This window comes from Cuculus canorus, chromosome 15, assembly GCF_017976375.1.
Source record: "Cuculus canorus isolate bCucCan1 chromosome 15, bCucCan1.pri, whole genome shotgun sequence".
In the NCBI taxonomy this organism is placed as follows: domain Eukaryota; kingdom Metazoa; phylum Chordata; class Aves; order Cuculiformes; family Cuculidae; genus Cuculus; species Cuculus canorus.
The window spans coordinates 9,104,054-9,127,930 of NC_071415.1; positions in this window are offsets into that span (position 1 = coordinate 9,104,054).

The window sequence follows — 23,877 nt, forward strand, 5'->3', positions numbered from 1 at the left end:
AGGCAGCTACAGGGCAAAAGGGATGGATGCTTGGGAAAGGAGCAGCTCCAAGAGGTTTCAAGTCCCCAAACTTGCACTCACCTTGGGCTAAAGGTCAGAGCATCAGCCTGGCAGTGGTCCCAGGGCACCCACTTGTGTGGCTCCAGGGAGAAAATTGCTATGCTGTGATGTATCCACTCAGGATCGTAAAGCATGACAGGTTTACCCCCTGTCCTGGGGACAGGCATGACAGACACTTATTTTAATGTTTGCATAGTTTTGCCTGAAGTGAATCACATCCCTGAGCTCCAAAATAGCTGCGGAGGTTTCTCCCTGGGGACTTGGTCACCCTAGAGAGGAAACAGGAAAACAAGAAGCTAAATATTAAGTGTATGCTTTAACATCAAACCCAAAGGCAGCACTAAAGGTAATGCATTTCCTCCATATACCCACCTGGTGTGGAATGAATAAAGATGTTATTTCCAGACACCCTCAGGAAACACAAGCCTACTCAGTACTTAATCCCCCCCTCCCCGCAAAAAGCCTTAATTCTTCTGCAGTCTAAGGAGATGGGCTTTATGATTACTTAGACTGGGTTAAAAGTCTGTGTTTCAGTTTCTGAAGTGGATTTAAACAGTGAATTAATACATAGATATATTGCTGGTTGTTCCAGGACACCAAACATCTGGATATTTCATGTCACACACCTGCAGCATCCTGCCCTCCAGGCACTCCAGAGCTCCTTGCCCATGAGGTCTATGGTACAAGCAGGTCTGAAGATCTGCAGATCTTTGTTCAGCTCAGACCTGTGAATGGTCCCAAGGCCATTCACAGTATGAATCCCAGTTTCCTATGAGATCCTGCTCATGTCTGGGTTAAGGGAAAGCGCTGAACCCAACCCCTGCTAAGCAGCAGGGAGGAGACAGGACAGACGCAGTGACCAGAGGGGCTGGTCAGGCTCCAGCAGCTCCAGCTTTGAGGGCCTTTTCTGAAAGCATCAGTCTCCAGCAAGAAGGGATGTGTGCATTCTGCTGAAATCAAAACACTTACAGCACTGAAAGGAGATAGCTGAACATTTTAATTTGAAAATAGTGTTGTAGCTGAGGCACAGCCTTCAGAAGGTGTCAGGGCTGCTCCCCGCTGATACCCGCATCCCTGGCTGGAGTCAGACACAAGCATGGCTCGGCTAACATGTCCCCTCTGCCACCACCCCTCGGCAAGGCTCTCCATCCCTCCTGCCGTACAGGACCAAGCGCTCTGTTATATTTGTGCTGGCCGCAGAAACCATGGGGTTGCTGTAGCCTTTCCCCAGGAGAGCATCAGCTTCACGTCCCCATTTCTCACCAAGAGCATGTGGGGCTATTAGGGCTTTCCTGAATTCTTCCTTTCTGGAAACCCTTTTTCTCCTAGGTGACATTAACTGAGAGCTCTGTCACTCCACCCCACTTTAATGATTTCCTCTGGAACATTTTGTGTTCAATAAACCAGTGTGTTCCCCATCTGAGGTGAATCTCCTGCAAAGAGAAGAAAAAAAACCCAACCCAACAACCCTGGCCTGAGCAGACCATGTGCTTGTCGCCAGCGCCTGCCACCCTAATTATGCCGTGGAAGAATGTGCACATGGCAGAGGTCCCTGAACATTTCAGGCAGGATATTGCCTGCTCCTGGATGCAGCCTCTTCTCGCCGCTGCAATAACATTTGCTATAATAAGCCGCGACTCCATTTCAGGGAAGGCGTGAGTGCGGCGTAGACGTTTTGGCCCGGCTGCTCCCCTTGCACAGAGATGGCTGAGGGTATCGGGGGGGCTACGAACCCATCTCCTTGCAGGCACTGGCTCAGAGGGGGGGGCTTTGCACAAGGGAACCCCCACAATGGGGTCAGGTTGGCAGGGAAAAGCAGGGAATGCCTTGGGGTTGCTACACGGGCTTATTAGTCTCTTGCCTATCCCCAAGAGGTAAATTCAAGCTGGGCAGCCGGGATGGCTCCAGGAGGCTGCTGGGGCTGCAAACCATTCTCTTAGCCTCCAGCTTCTGTGCCAGAGCCTGGGCAGACGTCCTGGCCCCCTGGCCGGGCAGCCAGCCCAGCCTCCTCCAGCCTCCTCCACCCCACTCTCGGCAGCTGGGCTCCTGTCCAGCTCTGCCCACCTGGGACACGAGCCGGGAGCTGAGCGTGGCTGCTGTGCAATGCTCCTTCCTTTGCAAAGCTGCTCCTCTCCCTGCCAGGCTGCCTGGTAGCCTCCTGGGAGTCACCTCATTCCCACTGCTCCAGCCTGCTTCTTGGGCACAGGGAGGAACAAACAACGGTCGAGGAGGGCTTTTTGCTTGGACACTGAATCTCTGGTTTAGGCTGTTGGGTTGGCTTGAGTTCAGAGGAGAACTCATTGGTTTCATAGGGCCAAACGCTGGGATGGTATTGGAGCATCTTTTTGGCCATGAGGTACCACCGGGTTATCTCTGTACTGGGCCAAGAGTGCTTTGCTGGGCCCTCACTTCCAGAACGACAGCTCAGATCCTGCATCCATCTGGAGGTGCTGAGTTCCTCACTTTTCCATGGGGTCTCTGACAGCAACTAACACAGCTTCCCACCTCAAATCAGACCCTTTCCCCAGTCTGAGTTTGGTCTGGTTTCCATTGCTGGGCTTTGGTTGTCCCGTGCTGGACCCTGCTGGAGTTTGCTGGCCAGAGCCTGTTACCACCCTGCCTTGGCGTTGTGGGTGGACATTTCTGGCCTGGGTGCTTTGGGAGGTTTTTCAGTATCAGCTCTTGCCTGGCCAGGGCAAATGGGCTGATCCCTCTCCAGCCTTTAGAGAACAAGGCACCAATTCAGGAGGAGATTTAGTATGTGTTCCTGTCTCATCACACCTTCCCACGTTTTGGTCTAACCCCCTCCAGAACATATCCAAAGAGCAAGGAGCTTTTGGGATGTATCTGTGGAACAGCAGTGTCACCCCATGCTCTCCTGTCCAGTGTTTCTCCTTGATCCAACACAAACCCCGCAGGATGACGAGGTCCATCTCCTGCGGCGTGACAAGGTGGCTTTATGCCAGCCGGGGAATAGCGCTAGAGAGACTCTTTCTTCATGCTTGATTTACCCCAAAATAAGATGAGGAGTAAGAAGAAGGGAGCTCAGTGCAGAGCCATGGAAATGCTCCCGCGAACCCCTGCAAGTCTTGGATCAAGCTCTGCTTTTGGGAACCATAAATAGAAGCGGAGTCACTCCACTACCCAGGACCTGTAAGAGCCATTCATAGCTGCAAATTAACAGCTACCGTCAGACCCATCTGTGCACGCCCCAACCCTGGGTCGCATTCCTGCTCCCTCTGTTTAACCTGATGATCATAATTACACACTCGTTTATACACCCGCGGCACCTGAATGCTTTACAAGACAAACACCTAATCCCGCGTGGAAATTATAGCCACATAATATCTCTTTTCATTATTCGCCGAGGTGTTGAGTCTGATTACAGCACACACTGTTTGCTTTGTACCAGGGTAAAGCCCCTGTAATTTCTCTGCAAGTCAACATCATTCCAACAAGGAGGCTGAAAATCTACAGGCTACTGTGCAAACGAGCTAGCAAATATTAATCCACAGTAAATGATCTGGGAGGTGGAGGTGGGGAAGGGGTGAGCAAGGTTATTTATACACCCCCCCACCCCGGTCGCCCCCCTGAGATTAATAATGCCAAAATTTAAATCAAAAAAGAGTCCCTGCCACCATCCCTTCTCTCTGGGTCAAAGCTCCTGGGGAGCAGTGAGCTTTCCTGGGGGCTCCTAACGGGATGGAAATGCTCTGATTTAGAAGAGAGGTCTCCCCTTGTCTCTCATGAGCTGTAGAGGGCTGGCAGGGATGTGTAGAGCTTCTCATATTGTCCTGCCATGTGGTACCCCCTGACCTGCCACGAGCTTCCCATGAACACTGGAGAAAGTCATTAAATAGTGCCGTGACTCAGTTTCCCCATCTTTAAACACAGAATACTAATGCTTTCCACTTCCCAAGGGCAGCGTGCTACGTGGATGGGGAGGGGTTCTTGATCAGGAAGGATGGGAATAGGATGAGGCGAAATGCTTTTCAGCTGAAGGAGGAGAGATTGAGATCAGATATCAGGAAGAAATGTTTTGCTGTGAAAGTGAGGAGGCCCTGGCCCAGGTTGCCCAGAGCAGTGGTGGCTGCCCCATCCCTGGAGGTGTTCAAGGCCAGGTTGGATGGGGCTTGGAGCCCCTGATCCAGTGGGAAATGTCCCTGCCCTTGGCAAGGGGGTGGAACTGCGTGGTTGTTAAGGTCCCTTCTGACCCAAATCATTCCATGATTCTATGATTCTCTGGATGAGAGGCATAGATGCTCAATACTATGTCAATGGGCACCACTCTGTATGTTTAAACTAAGGACATGTGGAAGGTCCTTGTCAGATGCTGTTTACCCAAGTGAGAAGAAACCTCTTTGCTATGACTCTTCAGCTCCCACTGGGAGGGCTTGGATTCCTCTCAGATCTCCTTTTATTCCCCCCAAATCCGCTCTCCCGTCTGCTGCACAGTAAGGATATCACTTCCCTGTCTGTAGTGCTCAGGATCTGGCCTGCCCGTCGTCCTTGGGATGTTTTCCAGATGGGAGATCCCCTCATTTCCCACCTTTGCAGACCCCTAGACATGGAGATGTGGAACTGGAACCCCCTGATTTCCCTCACAGCTCCTCACAAGCTCTGCCCTGAGCAGGTCAGCACGGATGCACCTCACCATGGCTCTGCGACCCAGCTCAGCTGCTGCGCCCTTGGTCTCTCCCCCAGGAAAAACATCGCCTTGGGTTGAGATGCAACAGGAGTGACGTTGTCTGGAAAGAAAGAAGGATTTGCTTTAACCAGTCGTGATTTGCTTTAACCAGTCGTGATTTGCTTTAACCAGTCGTGTGTGTGTTTGTGACCAAAGTACACAGGCGATCTTCAGGCTAGACTGTACCCTGGATCCCACCAGCCGATGGTCCGAATCTGCATCTCGGCCATGCAGACTCCTGCCTGGTGGCCTCAGGGCTGTTCATTACAGGTTTCCACCCAGGAAAGCCTGCTGCCCTCTGCCCCACTGCTCGACCTGGCATGGAGCAGAAGGGAGCTCACGGCAAAAATCTGTGCTCCCGCTGCTCAGCTCCGGTGGTGGCACGAGCAGGGGCAATGTTATTGAAATCCATGTCAGGCGGGTGCTAATGAAGGAAAACCAGGCCTGCAGATTGCATCCCCCTTAAATCTTTATGAAAATGTTTGTGTGCTGGAGGAGGAGAGTAATTATTGCTCCCAGCGGCGATGGGGCAACAGGGTCAAGGAGGAGAACTGGGGTCACTCCTGGCTGGCGCTGAGGTTGAGCGGCTGCTGCCCACGGACAGGACTGAGCCCTTCAGGACCTGCACCATCTCATGCACGGGATCCTGGTGCTCCAAAACCCTCCAGAGGGGTTTTAATTAAATTAAACAAAGCAAATGTATCTTGAATCACGCAGGCTGGGCAGGGTTGCACCAGGTCAAACCATGCCGACTTCTGTCCTACCGTGTATGACTTCCACGGCCACCACGGGCACACGCGTGTTCACACACACTCACACGTGGCCACACGCGTGCTCCCGGTGCCCACATGGAGGGATGGGGTCTGTACTGGCCTGAGCCTCAGCCTCCTGGAGATGGAGAGGCAGGAGTTGTTTCTCCAGCGCTCAAGTTTTTCTTTCAGACTTCGAGCTGCCTTGCCAAGTGTTATAAAAATATATCAGTGTGAGCCAAAACATTTAGCACTCCACTTATTACTTTAAGGTTATAGGTTAAACAAATTCCTTCTCAGAATTTACTGTGTTCATTTTAGCTTCACAACACAGCCCTGCTAGCGGTAGATATATTTCACACTGTAATACCTCCCTTATGGATTGGAGGGGGGGAAAGAAGAAGAGGAAAGTAGCTTTCTAAATTTTTATGTGAACAAAAGCTACCATATAAACTAGCTGAAAACAAGTCCTTTGCAAGAGATAGTTTGTAAAACTGATTTTCCAGTAACCAATAAACCAAGAATGAAAGGTAAAGTTTGTTTTTACCTTACCTAATAATTTTCTTTTTTTTTTTCTCCTGCCTTTTTTTGTACTGTAAAGCCCCAAAAGAAAATAAAGAGCTGCGTTCACACCTTGGGTGAGCAGGTGCAGTTGTTCCCATGAAAGTGCACCTCTGTAAGCCAGGCTCAAACCCCTCTTAGGTGGTGCATGAACTCAGATAACGGTTGTCTGCTGGAGTTGTTTTACGGGCAGCTGGGAAAAAGGAGGTTTTGGAGAGTGAGGACTCCTGGTTTCCAGTCCTTGCTTTGCCACTGGGCTCCCTCCAGTCCCATGTGATATAAGCTCTGCCTTTTCTCATCTGCTCAGTGATCTACATAAACCAACTCCATCTTCTCAGGCCACATATGCCCCTGTTGCTGGTGGCTCATGTCGCCCTGACTCTGCCCCGCGCATGTTGCCTCCCCACCTCCAGTCTGTATAGCAGAACCGATGCCTTCATCCAGCACTGGAGGGGCTGATTCCTGCCTGGAGAAAACCGCCATAGAATCATAGAATGGTTTGGTTTGGAAGGGATCTTAAAGCCCATCCAGTTCCAACCCCCTGCCATGGGCAGGGACACCTCCCACTGGATCAGGGGCTCCAAGCCCCATCCAACCTGGCCTGGAACACCTCCAGGGATGGGGCAGCCACCACTGCTCTGGGCAACCTGGACCAGGGCCTCCCCACCCTCACAGCAAAACATTTCTTCCTAATGAAGATGAAGGGGCTCCAAGCTGCTGGCCTTGTTTCTATGGAACAGACCTTAAAAAAGGGAGGGAAAAGAAAAGAAGTATGAGGTCCGGTTCACATTTTGGGGTTTGGATTTCACTTAGGAGGGGAGCGGGAAATCAGACATCGAAGTGTCATGTATGTGAGCTAATAAAACCAGGCCAGCAGATTGAAGATGGAGGAGCTGAGGGACTGTTTAGAGGTATCCGTCACATAAATGAGGAGGTGGAGGAAGTCTGGATGATAGTAACCCCATATTAAAAAATTCTGCCCTGTCAACAAGCGAAGAACTACATGGTGGAAATACGCCTGTGCTTGTTGAACTGTGAAACCAGATGTCTAAGAGCAATAACTATCGCACAGGAGGCGGGGAGGGCCGAGAGGAACACGTTTGTGTACGATTAAGAAAAAAAAAAAAATACATGCTGCTACAGCCGTGGTTTCAATTAAAATGGCTCCAACTAAATATTGTTCCTATTAATGGGATGTCCAGCTGTGACATCGCCTTGTAGTATCCTTACACATTCAGCACAGGCAACATCTGCAACATAATCCCAGCATCCATGCAGCAGAGCCAAGGGGCTGAGAGGCAGCTCACGTTGTTCCCACTTAGATGAAAAGGTTCTCGTAGGAAAAGGGGAAAATACAGGCATGGGAGAGGCAGGAGACAATGCTAACTGTGCTTAATTTGTATCTTTGGGTAAATGAGAATTTTGGCATGTGAAACAGGGAACATGGCATAAGCTCAAGTTTTGGACACAGCAGGAACAAGACAGTTATTGCAATAGGAAGAGAGGGCTGTGCTCTTTTTTCTGAGGATTAAGACAACTGGAAGAAGCAGCACTTTGATTCCTTAAAGCACTTAACCTGTGTTTAAAAAAAAACAATAAACTTTGAGCTCCAGCTCTGCGATGGGAGCTAATAAAGCGGAGGTTTGCCAAACAGGAGCTGTTGCCACCACTTTAAAAGATTGTTGCCTTGCAGTGTGTAAACTCATCTGTGCTCTGGAACTGTATTATTTGCCCCCCGAACAAGATCTGGTGTTTCCATGCCCTGCGACACAATGCAGACATGGACCGGGTTGCTGCTCGCCTTCCTCAGAGGAGCTGTGTGTGGAGGGATGTGAAGGAAGCGTCGCCAGCACGTGTCCCTACCTGAGCACTTTAGGGGCTGGCAGGGCTTTCTGCAAATATCTCACCCCACTAACGGCACTGGCCGAGGGCTATGGGGCTTCAGCTCCTTCTCTGCAGCAGAAGTGTGTACGGGGCAGATAAAATACAGCCAGGACTGGTATGGCAAAAAGAGACCAGGGAAAGATAGAATCACTAGAATCATAGAATGACTAGGTTGGAAAACACCTTTGAGATGTCCCCAAGTGAGGAAGACCAGTCCAGCAGTGGGGCAAAGCACTTTGAAGGAGGTGTCAGTTCCACAAAATTGGACCTGCATGACTTGTTTCATGTGAATTGGCATCTCTCATGTCATTCATATTTTAGAAATGAGAATCTTGTGTATTTTTGAATGAACAGGGCCAAAATACGCTTTCGTGAAAAGGACTTAGATAAGAATTAGAATAATAGAATGATTTGTGTTTGAAGGGACCTCAAAGCACACCCAGTTCCACCCCTCTGCCATGGGCAGGGACACCTCCCACTGGATCAGGGGGTTCAACCTGCCTTGAACACCTCCAGGGATGGGGCATCCACAACTTCCCTGGACAACCTGGGTCAGGGCCTCCCCACCCTCATTGTGAAGAATTTCCTCCTTATGTGTAGTCTAAATCTGCCCCTCTCCAGTTTATACTCATTCCTCCTTATCCTATCACTCCAAGCCTTTGTAAAAAGTGTCCCTCCCCAGCTTTCTCGTAGCTCCCTTCAGGTACTGGAAGGACAAGTGTATGTTGGAATTATGTTCAACTGATCGACATGCTGATTTCACGATCTGATTCTTTCTGAAAACCCTCTCACGAAGTCCCATTCTTTAGAGATTACAACAAAATGTAAGCAATGCCTCAGTGGCAAAATAGGTGTTAAAAATCACAGATCCAGCAAGACTTGGATATCACGTGGAATGAAGCACCTGGTTCCTGCTTGGGAAAGTGAAGGGATATTGAAAAGAAGCAGATATTAAAGCAGAGAGAAGGCAAGGCAGAGAAAAGTGTGTGCCCTTGGACATTGGTATGAAACCTGCAAGAAAACATAATCTGCTACAGGAAAAGAAGGGGAAGCGGGAAAGTGTGGACTGTCTGGTAGTGATTAAACATGAAGATGGAACTTGGAAGAAAATTGCATGTATGGAAAAACGCTGATTCTGTGGAGAAACAAATGAAGAGGAGCAAGGTGTGCAGGTGTGTGTGGGGCTTGAGCTCTGTTCTCTTTGCATTCTGGTTCTACTCTCCAAGAGAGAAGGAAGCATCATAAGTGATGGAGCAACACTAACAGAACAGAAGGGTGCTTGAAAATTACCCTTCCTGGAGCTCATAGGAGCTTTCTGAAATCACCTCAGAGCCTCTCTAAAACCCAGGTAGAGCTTGTCCCCAAGGTATCTGAGAGTTCTCTGAACTTCTAGAGTTATCCCTAGATGACTATAGTAATAGAGTCTAGATCCTAGAGTCATCTCAGACATCCCCACTCCCAATGAGACAGTTCAAAGATTTCCCAGAGCCATCACAGAGCTTCCCTGGAGCTTTTCCAGATCCTTTTGGAAGGTGCGAGTCATCAAAATCCAAAGTCACAGCTTGGCAATTTCCTAAAGTCGCAAGTCGGCAATTTTGGAAGTCACAAAATAAAGGAAACAGCTGTAAGGGACGTGCAGTGGGACTGTGTTCCATTAGGAAACTTACAGAGACATGTTAACTCATGTTAAATTAGGTGTAAAATTGATCTTCACAATTTCCCCGTTGCTGTATGTGTCGTCAGCAGAGAGCAGAGCACCCCTGGGCTGCCATTACATGTGTTTGTCTGCACGCTGGATACCGTACAGGACCAAAACAGATGCTTCTTTATCAAAATAACATGCACCGGGGATGGAATCGAGTCATAAGTATAGAAAACTCGATGATGCTGATAATGCAGGGTGTACAGATGTTAGCAGTGGGAGTCTGGCCTGTTTCACGTGATGATCAGCACGTTGGTTATGGTTTGGGTTTGGTGGGATGTCTGTTCTCAAAGCTGACATATGGATCAGTTCCTCTGGTGTGGGAAAGACACAGCAAAGGGGTCCAAATTCTCTTTTAAACCTAGCTACATAGCTTCTGTTTTCTTAAGAGTAGTGAAAGGCTTGTTCCAACCCTTGTTCCTGCTTCAAATCCCTTTCAACTTGCTTGTATCCTCAGCTAAAAGCTGTTCCTTGAGGCCCTGCTTTGTGATGGGGCCCCTCATCTCTTTAGGAGTAGGGAAAAGACAGACAGGATTTCTTTCATAGATTCATAGAATGCTTTGGGTTGGAAGGGACCATGAAGGTCATCCAGTCCAACCCCCCTGCAGCGAACACGATCAGGTTGCTCAAAGCCCCATCCAACCTGACCTGGAATGTGTCCAGGGATGGGGGAGCTACCACCTCTCTGGGCAAACAGTGCCTTCACCATCCTCAGTGTAAAAAATTTCTTCCTAATATCTAGTCTCCTCTTTTAGTTTAAAACCATTCCCCATTGTCCTATTGCTACAGGTCTGGCTAAAAAGTCTTTCCCCATCTTTCTTATCAGACCCCTTTAAGTATCGAAAGGCCGAAATAAGGTCTCCTCGGAGTCTTCTCTAAGCTGAACAACTCTCGCAGCCTCTCTTCATAGGGGAGGTAATTTGAAATAATTCACTTCAAGAGGAGTGTATTTTACTGAGCTTATGAACATGATCAGCACTCTAATTTTCTGGTTATGCTGAGGCTTCCAGCTGCATTGCAAGCTTCAGCTCCAGGTTTCTCTAAGCCTTCTTGCAATTAAGAAAATGGTTCAAAATTTGCGGTGTGGGCTCTTCCTTCCATTTTTCTCATGGAGGTCTTGTGTAACTCTTTTCAGGACCGTGATGAGGGCCATGATCCACTTCTCCAGGCAAAAATGGTAGGATTTTGAGAAAGAAAATCTCATAGTCACAAGCCTTAGACACGAATGTCTCTGTGGGATTAACTCTACTCTTGCTCTCTATGATTAATATTCCTCCTACACTTCAACATCGTGTTGCAGGTCAGCTGGTGGGGCTCCCAGACGGATATATGAGTTACTCAGCCAGCAAGGCTGTTCGCAGATGTCTTAATTTGTCCTTCACCTCTCCATACCACCTAAGTCTGTTGCTTTTGTTTCCACCTGCGGTGTTACTCATGCTGCCCTTCAGCTCCCTCAAAGGCACACCTCTGCTCACTGAGAGCTTCTCTACAGAGCCACCCACTCACCAGCACCAAAACGGAAGGTCTTCCTTCACCAGGTGGTTTCTCCTGCTGCTGTGCCAGCTGTGTTCATTAACTTGTCCCTCCACAGAGGTAAAGCAGACCTCAACTCCAACCGAATATGTCCAGTTTAAATTCTCTTTCAGTGATAAAGCACAAAAATCTCCAACTTTTTCCACCCAGCACCTGAGTTTTTTCTCCCCTGCCTTCCTCAGCCTCCTCAAAACACCTCTGCTTTGTCTCACACCAACCCTGCTTTTCCGTGCTCGGTGGAGGGGTGTTTGTTCATGCAGGGCTTGTATGGCTTTTATTTTTTCGCTGGGACAAGGAGCAGTGTAATGTCTGTCTGCCTATCCTGCTTGTCTAGTTCTTAGAAACCACATGTTCTTCCTTCACCGGCAACTTCGTATTTCTTAATCTGCAAAACAAGACTGCACACTTTTTGCAGCAGCAGTGGCGAGTTGGCCAGAGGCCAAGGAGACCCTTAGTCACTTCATTTACGCAGGCTGCAATAAGAGGAGGGCGAACCCGTTGGGGAGTAATTCGAACATTCAGACGCCTGCACCGAACTCTCATTTCTACCTCATTAACTTTACAGTTTGACAACTTCACAAGCCAGGGACTTCTGTCGTGATTGCTGCACAGCCAAGCGGCAGACACCTTCTTTCAGCGTGCAGGCTGACTTCATGAACAGTTGCAATGGATTTTCCTGCCCGTGGAGGGAGTAACTCTGAGATCTTGGCTGGTAGGGTCTTCCTGTGGGTCACAGCCATGTTTGGACGGTGATTGCCTGCACGCTGTTGCCACAGCCTCTGCTGCTCCAGGTGTATGCCTGGCAATGGTCTTAGACACCATGAATGAGTCTGTTATTGCTGTTCCCTAGACAAAGTAAAAGTCAGACTTATGCTAAAGTTAGCTAAAATAAATTAACTAAGCATGACTTCACCTTTTTTTTTTTGTTGTTTCTGAAGAGGCAGCTTTAGCTGAAAGGAGCCAGGGTCAATAACATGAGCTGGTTTGGTGATGTTGCATTAATACTGAGTCAACAGATAGAGTTTGGATCAGGCTTCATGAATTCAAGTTAACTACTGGGCGTGGGGGGTAAATGCAGGATTCCCCTTCTGTTGGGCAAGCCTTTGGGCAGGGTGTGGAACACCACAGCCTACCCGTGTTCTGGGATTTTGTCTTCGTTCTCTCTTTGGTGTGGAGGCTGTGCCTGTTGTTCAGCCAGGTGGTACTCACACATCAATGTGCTCCTGCTGAACTCTTATGTGATGCACATAAGAGTTTCCCTCATTTGATCCTCAGGACTTCAACTCCCCAGTTTTGCAGTGCGAGGCTGCAACTTGATGTCCATGTCAGATGCCAAAAATTGATGTTTCTTTGGCTCTGTCTCCTGTCCCTGTTAACAGAGCCTTTATTAAACATCTAACATACCCCTGTGTAGGCTCTGTAAAAGCAGAAGAGAACTCAGTGCCCTCTTCCCAGTGTTGAGGGGATCTCGGCACAGGGAGCCTGCACTGAAAACTTTGTCTTTTTTATCCTTGCCGTTAAGAACACGACTCAAAGGCACACAGGGAGAGGCAAAGGGTTGGAAATACAACTTTTACAGGTTTATAAGGATGTTTTAAACATTCGGAGTTTCCAAGGGCTTTCTGCACAACAGCCATATGGGCTGGCTGATGCTTTGCACCATGGCAGGTGATCCACAGCAGTGCTGGGGTGAAGGGCTGCAGGAGGGAGTAGGAACAGCAGTGTAACACCAGCTTGACCTGGAGAGATTTAGGAGAAACCCAGAAGCAGCAGTTGGGAAAGGTTATAAATCCTCATGCTTCACTGCTCTGCAAAACCCTAATCAACAGCGGTAGGGACAAAACTTCCCTACTGGGCACGTTGGGCCGTGGCCGCTTGTTTGTACTTTCCTCTCAAGCGGTGGGCCTGAGTCACTCTTGAAGATGAGGGAGACCCAACTCGATCAAACGCCTTGCCCGAAGCCAAGTGTGGGGACTCCTGCCACCCCAAGTCAAGTTGTTTTATTGAGTAGGCTGCTTATGCATCTGTCACTGCCTGGGGTTTTAGATCCATCTTTATCTTGTGCAGGGAGAAAATGATCAGCTTTAAATGATAGCTCAGAGGCCTGTCAAGGAAGTGGCTTTGTCCTTGGTGAGATACATATCACGAAGGCAGCGATCCAACAAGGCAATCATTGCACGTTGACCTAGTTTGAGCTTTCAGACCCTTTCAGTAGCTCAGACTGATCTCACACCATAAAAAAAAAAGATAATCTAACTGGAAAAATGCCTTCTCATGTGATCTTCCTTGGCCCACTCAACAGTCAAGGCGTAAAGATACCTTTCCAGAAATCTTCTCAGGTCCCTTTTCAACCCAAAGGCCGTAACATAGAGAAATCACATTTCAAACACGGGCAGAAAATTTGTTTGACTGTAGAAGGGCAGATCAGTGGGATGAGAACCAGTCCATCTGAGGGAATGAGGAAGGGACTAAAGAGGAAGGTGAGAAGGAGAATGTGGCCAGGTGTCACACAGTAAAACCTTTGTTTGGTGCTACGTGTGAAGCACCATAGATGTGAAGGTGTTTCTTCCTGCTGGTAATAGCAAATTACAAGATAAGGTCCTTCCTTAATCTGAGGGCAATGAGATTAGATAAGACCATGTCCATGTGCCATAGAATCTTGTCTTGCACCCAACACCACTGAGAGGTGCAGGACACCTTGCAGGTGTGGAATTCATCGCTGCTTTTCCAAAACCACGTCTGCAATGTGTAGGTGTCTTCTCCTCTCATAGTGGATAACCCAGCAGGAGCTTTTTCCTGTGGGTCAAGCCAAAGAGGTGATCAGTACAGGATCCCCGAGGATCAGTACAGAGCAGAGAGGCAGCAGTGGGAGACTCTAACCAGAAGAGTTAAAAGGGACACCACAGTTCCACTCTGGAAGATTAAGAGGCAGGAGAAGATAAAACGTGGCATAACCCCCTCAAGTTATAAAATATTTATTTTCCCTTTCTTCTAATAGAAGATCAAAGAGGTGTTTGATGAAATTAAAACTTTGGGCCAGCTCTTTTGATGGCATAAATTGACTCCACTCCAACTTAGTGCAGGTGAGAATCTGACTTTATCTATTTAAATAAAACAGGGGCAGTACAATAGGTTATGAACTTGTGGAACTTACTGATGCAAGGTTATTTTTACAGCAAATAGCTCAACAGATGCCAAAATGGTTAGACTTATACATGTGAATTAGAATAGAAAAGGTCATGGCTCTAACAAAAACTAGAATATCAAGCTAGATTAGTTCACCTGAAAAGGAACAAAGAGATGGTGTGCTTGGAAAAATCTGATGAATCCCTCCAACACTTTGAAAACAGCCCCTTGTTGCGGCCAAAGTTTGCTGTGCTGCATTGGCTGGGCAAAGGGTTGGGCACAAAATACCCACAAGGTGAATTTAATGGAAATTCTTGAACTTCCCTCAGCATGAGCAGATCAGTCTCCTGATGAAAGGTTTTTACTCCCTTGTTGTTATTTACTTGCGGCCGAGCTGGAGTTTGAAACCGGCAACCCTGACTTTCAGTTCACCCTCTGCAGACTCCTGGTGTCTCCAACCCAAAGGAGATCTTGGCTGCAGAGGATAAGTCGTGCAGCTGAGTTCACCTGGTGGGGAACAACAGTGGGCATCACTCATTGGAGTTGTCTGGATAGCAGAAGACACTGTTCTCTGATAAATCCTTGGCTACACCGGATGAGCAGCCCGTCTCTGATAGCACCAGGTAGAAGTTATGCCCTTCTCACTTCTGGTGCAGGCTGTGCAGCACATCCCTGGTCTCTGAGTGCTGCACTCTGGTTTCATAGGTAGCAGCCTGGTCCCTGGGTGCCACGTGGCTCCCAGCACCCTGGGATGGCCCACCTGAGGAAGGGACCTTGAAATGAGCCCTGATTTCCATGACACAATGCCATCATCCTTCCTGGGACCCTGCCTGTCTCCCCCATTAAATCATCACACAGGCAGTATTCAGTCATGCAGCAAATTAAACCTGGAGAAAGATGTTTCCAGTTGTTCCAAATTAATTGGGTCACCCAGCCTGAATCCTGCATGGTTCTGTGTCTCCCGGCAGCAGCAGCAGCATGGTGGGAGCACAGTGGTGGCATCGCTGGTGTCCTGGGGACACAGCCACTCCCCAGCCCTTCTGCTGAACCCCAAAACAACCCACCTCACCACCCCAGCAACCCTTGCAGCTCACTGATACAGGAGTGGCAAACATTTGGACACTTGTTCCAAAGCATAAAAAATGGATTATTTTTCTTTATTAGCAGCAGAAGGGGACAAATTTCCCTATAAAGCATGGCCACATCAGCACATTTTGATCGTCACCATCTTTAATGCTTTCTGGTGTGGGGAGACAGGCTCTGGAATAAGGAGTATATTTAAAGACAAATTATTTCATCTTTAAGAACACAGAATCATAGAGTCACTAGGTTGGGAAGTACCTTTGAGATCATCAAGCCCAGCTGTACCTGTCCAATGCTAATACATATCCCTGAGCACTTCATCTGCCCATATTTAAATACCTCCCTGGCAGCCTCTTCCAGTGCCTGATAACCCCTTCAGTGAAGAATTTTTTTCTAGTTCCAGTCTGAATCTGCCCTGGTGCAACTTGAGGCCATTCCCTTTCGTTCTATCACCTATCAGTCATCAGAAGAGATCAAAACGCACCTTGCTACAACCTGCTGTCAGATAGTTGTGGCCCCGAACAGCTACTTCAAGTGTATTTGTCACTCAGTGTCTGTCTTCAGTGCTCAGGGCAGGTGGGATCGTCTGGCAGCTTGTGGTCAGGACCACTTTATGATGGGAAGGAGCCTTCTGGCAGATGCAGCTTGTAGAGAACATCAAAAGGATGAGCATACACTTCTCCTGACAGGCATGATATGAAGCTGGTTGGGCTTAGGTGGCTCCTCACATGTGTCCTAGTGAGGCTTGGAGAAAACTGCCCTCCAGCTCTTGATGCAGGGATGAATCACAGAATCAGAATTGTTTGAGTTGGAAGGGACCTTAAAGATTATCTAGATCCAGCCTCCTTGCCATGGGCAGGGACACCTCCCGCTGGCTCAGGCTGCCCAAGGCCCCATCCAACCTGGCCTTGAACACCTCCAGGGATGGGGCAGCCACAGCTTCCCTGGGCAACCTGTTCCAGTGCCTCACCACTCTCACGGTGAAGAAATTCCTCCTTATATCTAGTTTAAATATGCCCCTCTCCAGTTTATACCCATTGTCCCTCGTCCTATCACCACAAGCCTTTATGAATAGCCTCTCCCCAGCTCTCTTGTAGCCCTCTCAGGTACTGGAAGGTCTTCATAAGGTCTCCTCAGAGCCTTCTCTTCTCCAGGCTGAACAACCCCAAATCTCCTAGCCTGTCCTCTTATGGGAGGTGCTCCAGCCCTCTAATCACCTTAGTAGCCCTCCTCTGGACCCATTCCAGAGAAGCTGAATGAAGACTGGGTTCTCCTTGGTGCTCCCAGAGCCATTCCCCGTGCCCTCGACTGGCTGCAGCTACGCAGGCCGGAAGGTACTCAGGGCTCATTTCTCCAAATAACTTCTCACTCAGCACCTACCTGCTCTCCATACCAGCATTTCACCCACTTCAGGCGCTGGGTAATCTTAAGTGAATTCTCAATTCATGCACAGACAGCACGTCTATTCTGTTATTTATTTCGTGCAATCCACCAAGAGTTAAGGGAGAAGAAAACGTTTGGCTTTTAGTGGTTTACAAAGCCTCATTACAGCTGAAATAAAGTAACCACTAAATCTTGTGTGGTTACAGAGGTCACTGCTGTTCTGGCACGGTGGCGCCAATTCCAAGGCAGGAATTTCATTTTCCTCCCAGGAAAAGTGAGCACAAAGTTGAAGGGATGACAGGGGGTGCCTCGCTGCACAGCCGTGGGGAGCAGAAGGGCTCTTTCACCAGGGAGGGCTCTGACGCGTGCAGTCCCTCAGGAGGCAGTGGCTGGTGGCAGCGTAAATGCGTGCTGCTCACCTCCAGAGTGGAGACAATGTGCTGTGTTAGCGAGCTCCCCGATGCTCCACACTTTGGCCTCATGAGCTCCCCAATGCTTGACGCTTTGACCTTGTGAGATCCTTGATGCTCAATGCTTCAGCCTCTCAAGCTCCCTGATGCTCGACGCTGCAGACTTGTGAGCTCCTTGATGCTCAACACTTCGACCTCACAAGCTCCCTGATGATCAACACTTCAGCCTTTCAAGCTCCCCAGTGCTCAGTGCTTCAGCCTCATGAGTTCCCCGACGCTCAATGCCTTGGCCTTGCGAGCTCCCCAATGCTTGATGCTTCAGCCTCACGAGCTCCCCAATGCTTGATGCTTCGGCCTCGTGAGCTCCCCAAAGCCTGATGCTTCAGCCTTGCAAGTTCTCCAACGCTCGACGCTTCAGCCTTGCGAGATCCCTGATGCTTGTCGCTTCAGCCTGGCTGCTTTGGCTGGGGAGTTCAGAGGGGTGTGCAAGCTGCTTTGAAACTCTACTGGCTACCCTGTGAAATAAGTAGGTAGCACTTGAGTGCACGTAGAGATGGAGGTGAGCCAGGAAAAGATCGAGCCTCCTAATGGCACTTTTCAAACTGTCAGATGCTGGGGATGCACCTGGATACACCAGGACTGGATACATGGCTCCAAACCCCACACCTGGAGGAACTGAAGGTGGAGGGTCTGTGAACTCCTCAGCTGAGGTGTAAGACCATCCATAACGCAGCTGGAGAAGTCGAAGCCTGAGGCCAGGTACTGGTGGGCAGCCAGAGTCCTGGCCCATGGCCCAGGAGCTGCTGCATCCAGTGATTTGTGGTCTGAACAGAGGCCGAAGTTTGCAGGAAAATATCTTTCCAGCTGGTATGTATTAATAGGTCTAGACTGGATCTCCCATAGCAACAAACAGATATCTTGCATTTCCACTGGAGGGTGAAGATGGGAGAGGACAGAGCAGGGCAGAGATCAGCCAGGCGGTGCCAGCCAGAGGACTTTATTACCCTCAGCACTTTGGTCTTCTGGCTGCTGGAGATTCCCAACAGGGCTGGAGGCTGGGAAAGCAGATGCTACCAACCCAACCTGCATGGCTCCTGTAAACCTCTGGTCCACACAAAGATGTTCAGGAAGAAGAAGGGAACAGATTAAACCCTGAGAAAGTCTGGTGCAGACATTCATTCAGATTTAGAATGGCCTTAATTCAATTTCTTACATCACGTGCCAAGTGATTCAAGCGGAGCTGAATCAACGGCATTTAAGTTCTGAATGGAGAGGTCTGCTCAGAGTTTTAGGGTGGCTGAACTGATCTGCTCTAAATTCACACCTTTAATTAACTGGAATTAATTTTCCTGAGTGTTGCTGCATGCAGACAGAGCCTTAGTTGATTTAAAACGAAAATTCCAGACTCGGCTTCTTTCCATTCACTTCTGTTCATGCCACCAGCACAGCAAGTTCAATAAAGCTGATTTATTTAATAAGTGTACTATAACAAATTAAATTAAACACATTTAATACAAACAGACGATGCACCTCATTTAAATGTTAGCTTCTTAATTAAAACCCGGCAATTGTGTTTTGCCCTTTTATTGGCTTCCTAGCGAAGCATGGTTGTAAAGTTACTTAACACACACACTCAATTACTGGCCTTGGGTTATACAACTCGCCTCCTCCTCCATCTGGGCTTTGCAATAAGGCAGGTTTGTTCCCAGCACAATCACTGTGTCGTGCACCGCAGCAGTGAGGCAACTGCCTGCCTTCTACCAGGGGAGCTCGGCTGCTGCAGTGGAGCGAAACGCAGGCTGGATTTACCGTGGCTGCTGAGCAGGCGGGTGGCAGAGGTCAGAGGATTTATAGCTGCCTGTGGAGCCCCAGAGCACTGGGTTGTGGCGTTCCTCAGTAGCAGCAGCACTGGTTGCTGCTCCCAAGGGAGCGAATTCTGTGTTGTATCAGGACATCAGCAACAGGAGCGACACGGACACACAAGCTGGTGGGGTTTGACAGCAGCCTGTGCGCCTCGTGGAGGTTTTGTGGAGCCATGAGCCTCATTTGGAATGGGGTTGGGGTTTTTTGCATCAACTCATGACTTCCCTGGCGTGCTCTGGGTCATGCGCTGTGCTTGCAGCTCAGGGTGGGGGCAGGGAGGGGTGGAACTTGGGGCCAGATTTGCTCTAGGAGGCAACACCAGATGAGAGCTTCAGTCTGCAAGGAACCTGATGTGGGCAACCCTCAAGGAGCTTGAGGAGCTCTTATGGAGCTTGAGCAGCTCTTAGGCTCCTCTCCAAGGAAGGGCAGCCCAGCCGTGCTGTATGGGTGCTTCGCAGAGATCAAACTTCCCCACAGTTTCATTCCTGCTGCTCCTGCGCTTCCTTCCTGAATTATGCATCAGTCATGGGAAGGCAAATGAAAGGAGGAGATTGTTAGAAGCAAACTTCACATGAGGAGCAGTGCTATTCCTTCATGCTGCTGACATGCTGTTGACACAGCCTTTGATTTAAAGCCATGGAAGCTGCAACAAGTCCTGTGCAATCCATGTTAGCATCCTACTGGAGAGAAAAGAAAGGCTGAGCTCTCAGGATGCCGAGCAGTGGAAGATGACAGTGCCGGTCGCAGGCATAGCACTGTACCCCCTGAGATGCTTTGTTTTGAAAACAACTATCAGCTCTAGTTGCCAACCTTATTTTTTTATGCTTCTTAAGCAATAACGCTCTGTTCTCATTGCTGTTTGCACTGGCAGCGCTCCACGTAATGCAAGGTTTGAGAGAGGAATACAATTCCTTGCCCTTCCGTATCTCATTTGTTTGGGCATCTTTTCTGACTAATCCCCAGTTAATTACTTTAAGATGATGGCTTCCACGAATGAAAGAGCACTTTTGTGCTTGCTGGATTTTAGCACTTGCATATCATCGTTTAGGAACACAACTTTGTTAGCAGATGAAATATAACAAGCAGATTTGGCCTTTGCTTCCCTTGGGAGATGCTTTACCACCAAGTAAGCTACTAGCTTCTATAGCATGGGTGGGTCACTCAAGGTCTCTCCCTCTCCTCCTCTCCTCTCCTCTCCTCTCCTCTCCTCTCCTCTCCTCTCCTCTCCTCTCCTCTCCTCTCCTCTCCTCTCCTCTCCTCTCCTCTCCTCTCCTCTCCTCTCCTCTCCTCTCCTCTCCTCTCCTCTCCTCTCCTCTCCTCTCCTCTCCTCTCCTCTCCTCTCCTCTCCTCTCCTCTCCTCTCCTCTCCTCTCCTCTCCTCTCCTCTCCTCTCCTCTCCTCTCCTCTCCTCTCCTCTCTTGGTGTCATTTTGTTCACAAATGGTTTCCAAAGGCCTTGGTGGGGATTAAAACAACTTATAAACCTTGACAGTCTTCATTAGGAAGGATTTCTTTTTAACCAGTCCTACACCAAATACATCAGCTCTGCAACATGAACTTCTGTGTAAGCTAAAGCAGTATCACACTTAAGAAACAGCAACAGTCTGTTATTATTTTCTACAACACCGAGGCACTCAGGAAAGGCACAACGCCTCTCAGTATTTCTCCATGTGTTTCTGTCTTATTGCTTTGTGGTAAGCAAATCCCAACCCAACTTCCTGACCAACCCCTACCGATGGGCTAATTACTGAAAAACGGCAAAAGCAACAACTTACTGAGCCTAAAGGAATGCAACACAGTGTTCATAACGGAAACGAAGTGATGGAAGTGAAGTTAATTTTTTAAAAGCCTTCACTTTCTATTTATTTACGTGAATTTAGATAATGTAATAGGAAAATAATAGTTTCCAGCCTGCAAATATTTTCCTTCATACCTGGGACACTGCAGCGACTTGAAATGAGTGTGTGCCTCTGTTACAGTTCATAGAAGTATATCATAGAATCACAGAATGGTTTGGGTTGGAAGGGACCTTAAAACACATAGGGTGGCTTTTCAGGCATCCAGAAGTGTCACAGAGGTGCAAGCAGCCAGGCGAGCCCCCGTGTCCTTGGTGTGACGTGTTTCCTGACTCTTCTGCCATAGAAGTCAAACCAGAGAATGAGGCCCCCATTTCAAATGCCTCCCAACTACATAAGGTGGGCATGAAATATCAGTATTTAGAGAGAGAAGAAAAAGAAGAACATGAGAATGCACATAGGGTAAAACAATTAGGAAGAAAAAATAGGAACAAATATCCTATTTGTTAGAGGATTGTTATTGGTAGAGGAGAGCTCCTGGGTGCCTACAAACCAGAAACAAAATAATTGTTGTAGAGCTTAGAGTAGGAATTCTGCTGTACATCTTCGGGGCACTTTATAAGTCTTAGTTAATTCAAATCAACAGCATCGCTGCAAAGAACAAACCCAGTTTCTGGGTGGGGTAAGTCATAAACCAGGAGGCCTGGCTAAAGAAATATGAGACGCGTGTGACCAGACAACCATCCTTCCTCCCCTTGGGAGCCCTGTTGGCAAAGGCTGGACAGAAGAAGTAATTAATACTGGAAATGAAAGGCAAATGAACTATTTCTGAGCAGGAAAAGGGAGAAGGTGACCTGGAGGTGCCGACTTGTTTCTTTGCCCCAGGAGTTCCTCCATGGGTATCACCACCTGTTGAGGAGCAAATGGGCACGTGGACAATTACCAAGGAGAAAGCCATGAGGGTGAAATACTAATTGCAAAAGAGAGCAAAGCATTACAATTTTCCTATCCAACTCCCTTTCACTCTCACAGCTTCCCTGGATGAGAGCAGCCATGAGGTGCCCTTAACGAAGAGGTGGGATTTCTCTATTGTTCCTTTAGACCGCAGGGCTGGGAGAGCACATGGAGTAATTAATTTTGACTTACAGAAGCTGTATTAAATTGGATAGAAATGGGTGAAAATAGGATTAGGAATGGAGTTTAGCCAAGAGCAAACAGAATTAAAACTCTCTAAGAGCAGGTCAACACAGCTGATATCATTGATGCAATGAAAGTAGACAGCTTGGGACATTTTTTAGTTGTAACGTAATGTCAGAAATTGTAACCTGCCTGGTATCCAACTAGATGAGGAGAATTAGAAAACAAAAAGTGATTTTTGGGTTATTGTCGGGTTTCTGTCTGCTGTATCTGGCCTGAGCTTTCTGGCTTCCAAGGATTGATTTTACAACAATTTTGCAGGATAAGCAGGAGTCTCTATAAACTCCAACCAAGCTAAATGTGCATGGTGCTTTCAACACATGCACTGAAATCTAATTAGTATGGGATTATGCTGGTCACAAATCATCAGAAATAGAAGGATTCTTAACATGAAAATCAACTCCTTTCCCTGAAAATCCTTCTCACATAGTCCAAAGACAATCCAGACTCAGAACATTTGCTTCCACCAGACAGGACCATGCCTTTGGTGATGTAAATTCACATGAAACTGCTGATGACAGTCTCCATCCACTGCCAGGGGCATAGAAACACTAGGGCTGAAGGGCTTGGCTTAATCCAGTTCTGCTACGAGGGAATAAGGACCCACTGCTCTGCCTAGGTTCAGTCTTGAAGTTTGTTTGACCTCTCTGACACAGGTGATGAAAGTCTCGAGTGTATTTCCCATCCCTCAGTGTTAACACAGAATCATAGAATCATTGAATGGTTTGGGTTGGAAGGGATCTTAAAGCCTATCCAGTTCCACCCCCTGCCATGGGCAGGGACACCTCCCACTGGATCAGGGGCTCCAAGCCCCATCCAACCTGGCCTTGAACACCTCCAGGGATGGGGCAGCCACCACTGCTCTGGGCAACCTGGGCCAGGGCCTCCCCACCCTCACAGGAAAGTGTTTCCTCCTAAGCTCTCACCTCAATCTCCCCTCTTGCAGCTGAAAACTGTTCCCCTCACCCTGTCCCTGCACTCCCTGATCAAGAGCCCCTCCTCAGATTTCCTGGAACTCCTTTAAGTACTGGAAGCTGCTCTAAGGTCTCCTCGGAGCCTTCTCTTCTCCCGGCTGAATAACCTCAACTCTCTCAGCCTGTCCTCATATTGGAGATGCTTCAGTCCTCGGATCTTCTTCGTTGCCTTCTCTGAACTTGCTCCAATAGATCTGTGTCCTTCCTGGGCTGAGGACTCCAAAACTGAATATGGAGCTCCAGCTGAGGTCTTACCAGAGTGGAGTAGAGGGGCAGAATCCCCTCCTGCACCCTGCTACTCACTGCTTTAGTGTAAACCCTGTGGACTAAACTGGCCTGGATCCTGCTCTTCCCTTACAGCTCTGTAATACCACTGAGTCAGTTCTTGCCTGACCCAAAATTGCTGATACCTGAATTTGCTGAGGAATATCTCTACAAGACAAATGTCCAGTATTTGTACAAAGCTTTTCACCTTCAAGTATAGCTTTTCACTATCAAGTACTTTGGTGAGCATTAAGTAACGAGCACAGAGCTTTTTCTCCCCCCTCTCTCCCTGGCTTTATTAAGCAGCTCATCGACGGCAGGTCCCAGCCGGAGGGTTTGTCAGCGTGTACAGTGGCTGCTGAAGGTCTGCTTTCATGTGGGAATCCAATTTCTGCAACTACCAGGAGCTGCACATAAACATGACTTTCAGTTGTTTTCTCTGGGGTTTCCATGGTTGCTGGCGCCGGTTTGTGTCCTTGTTCTAAAGTAGATGCTCCACAAATGTGTTTTCTTTGGTCTGAGGTAGCACATAACCCTGCTAGAAAACCTCAGAGGTTGGCAAGAGGAGTGAAGCGATGCCCTGGGGTCCAGGTGGGGCCACCAGCCC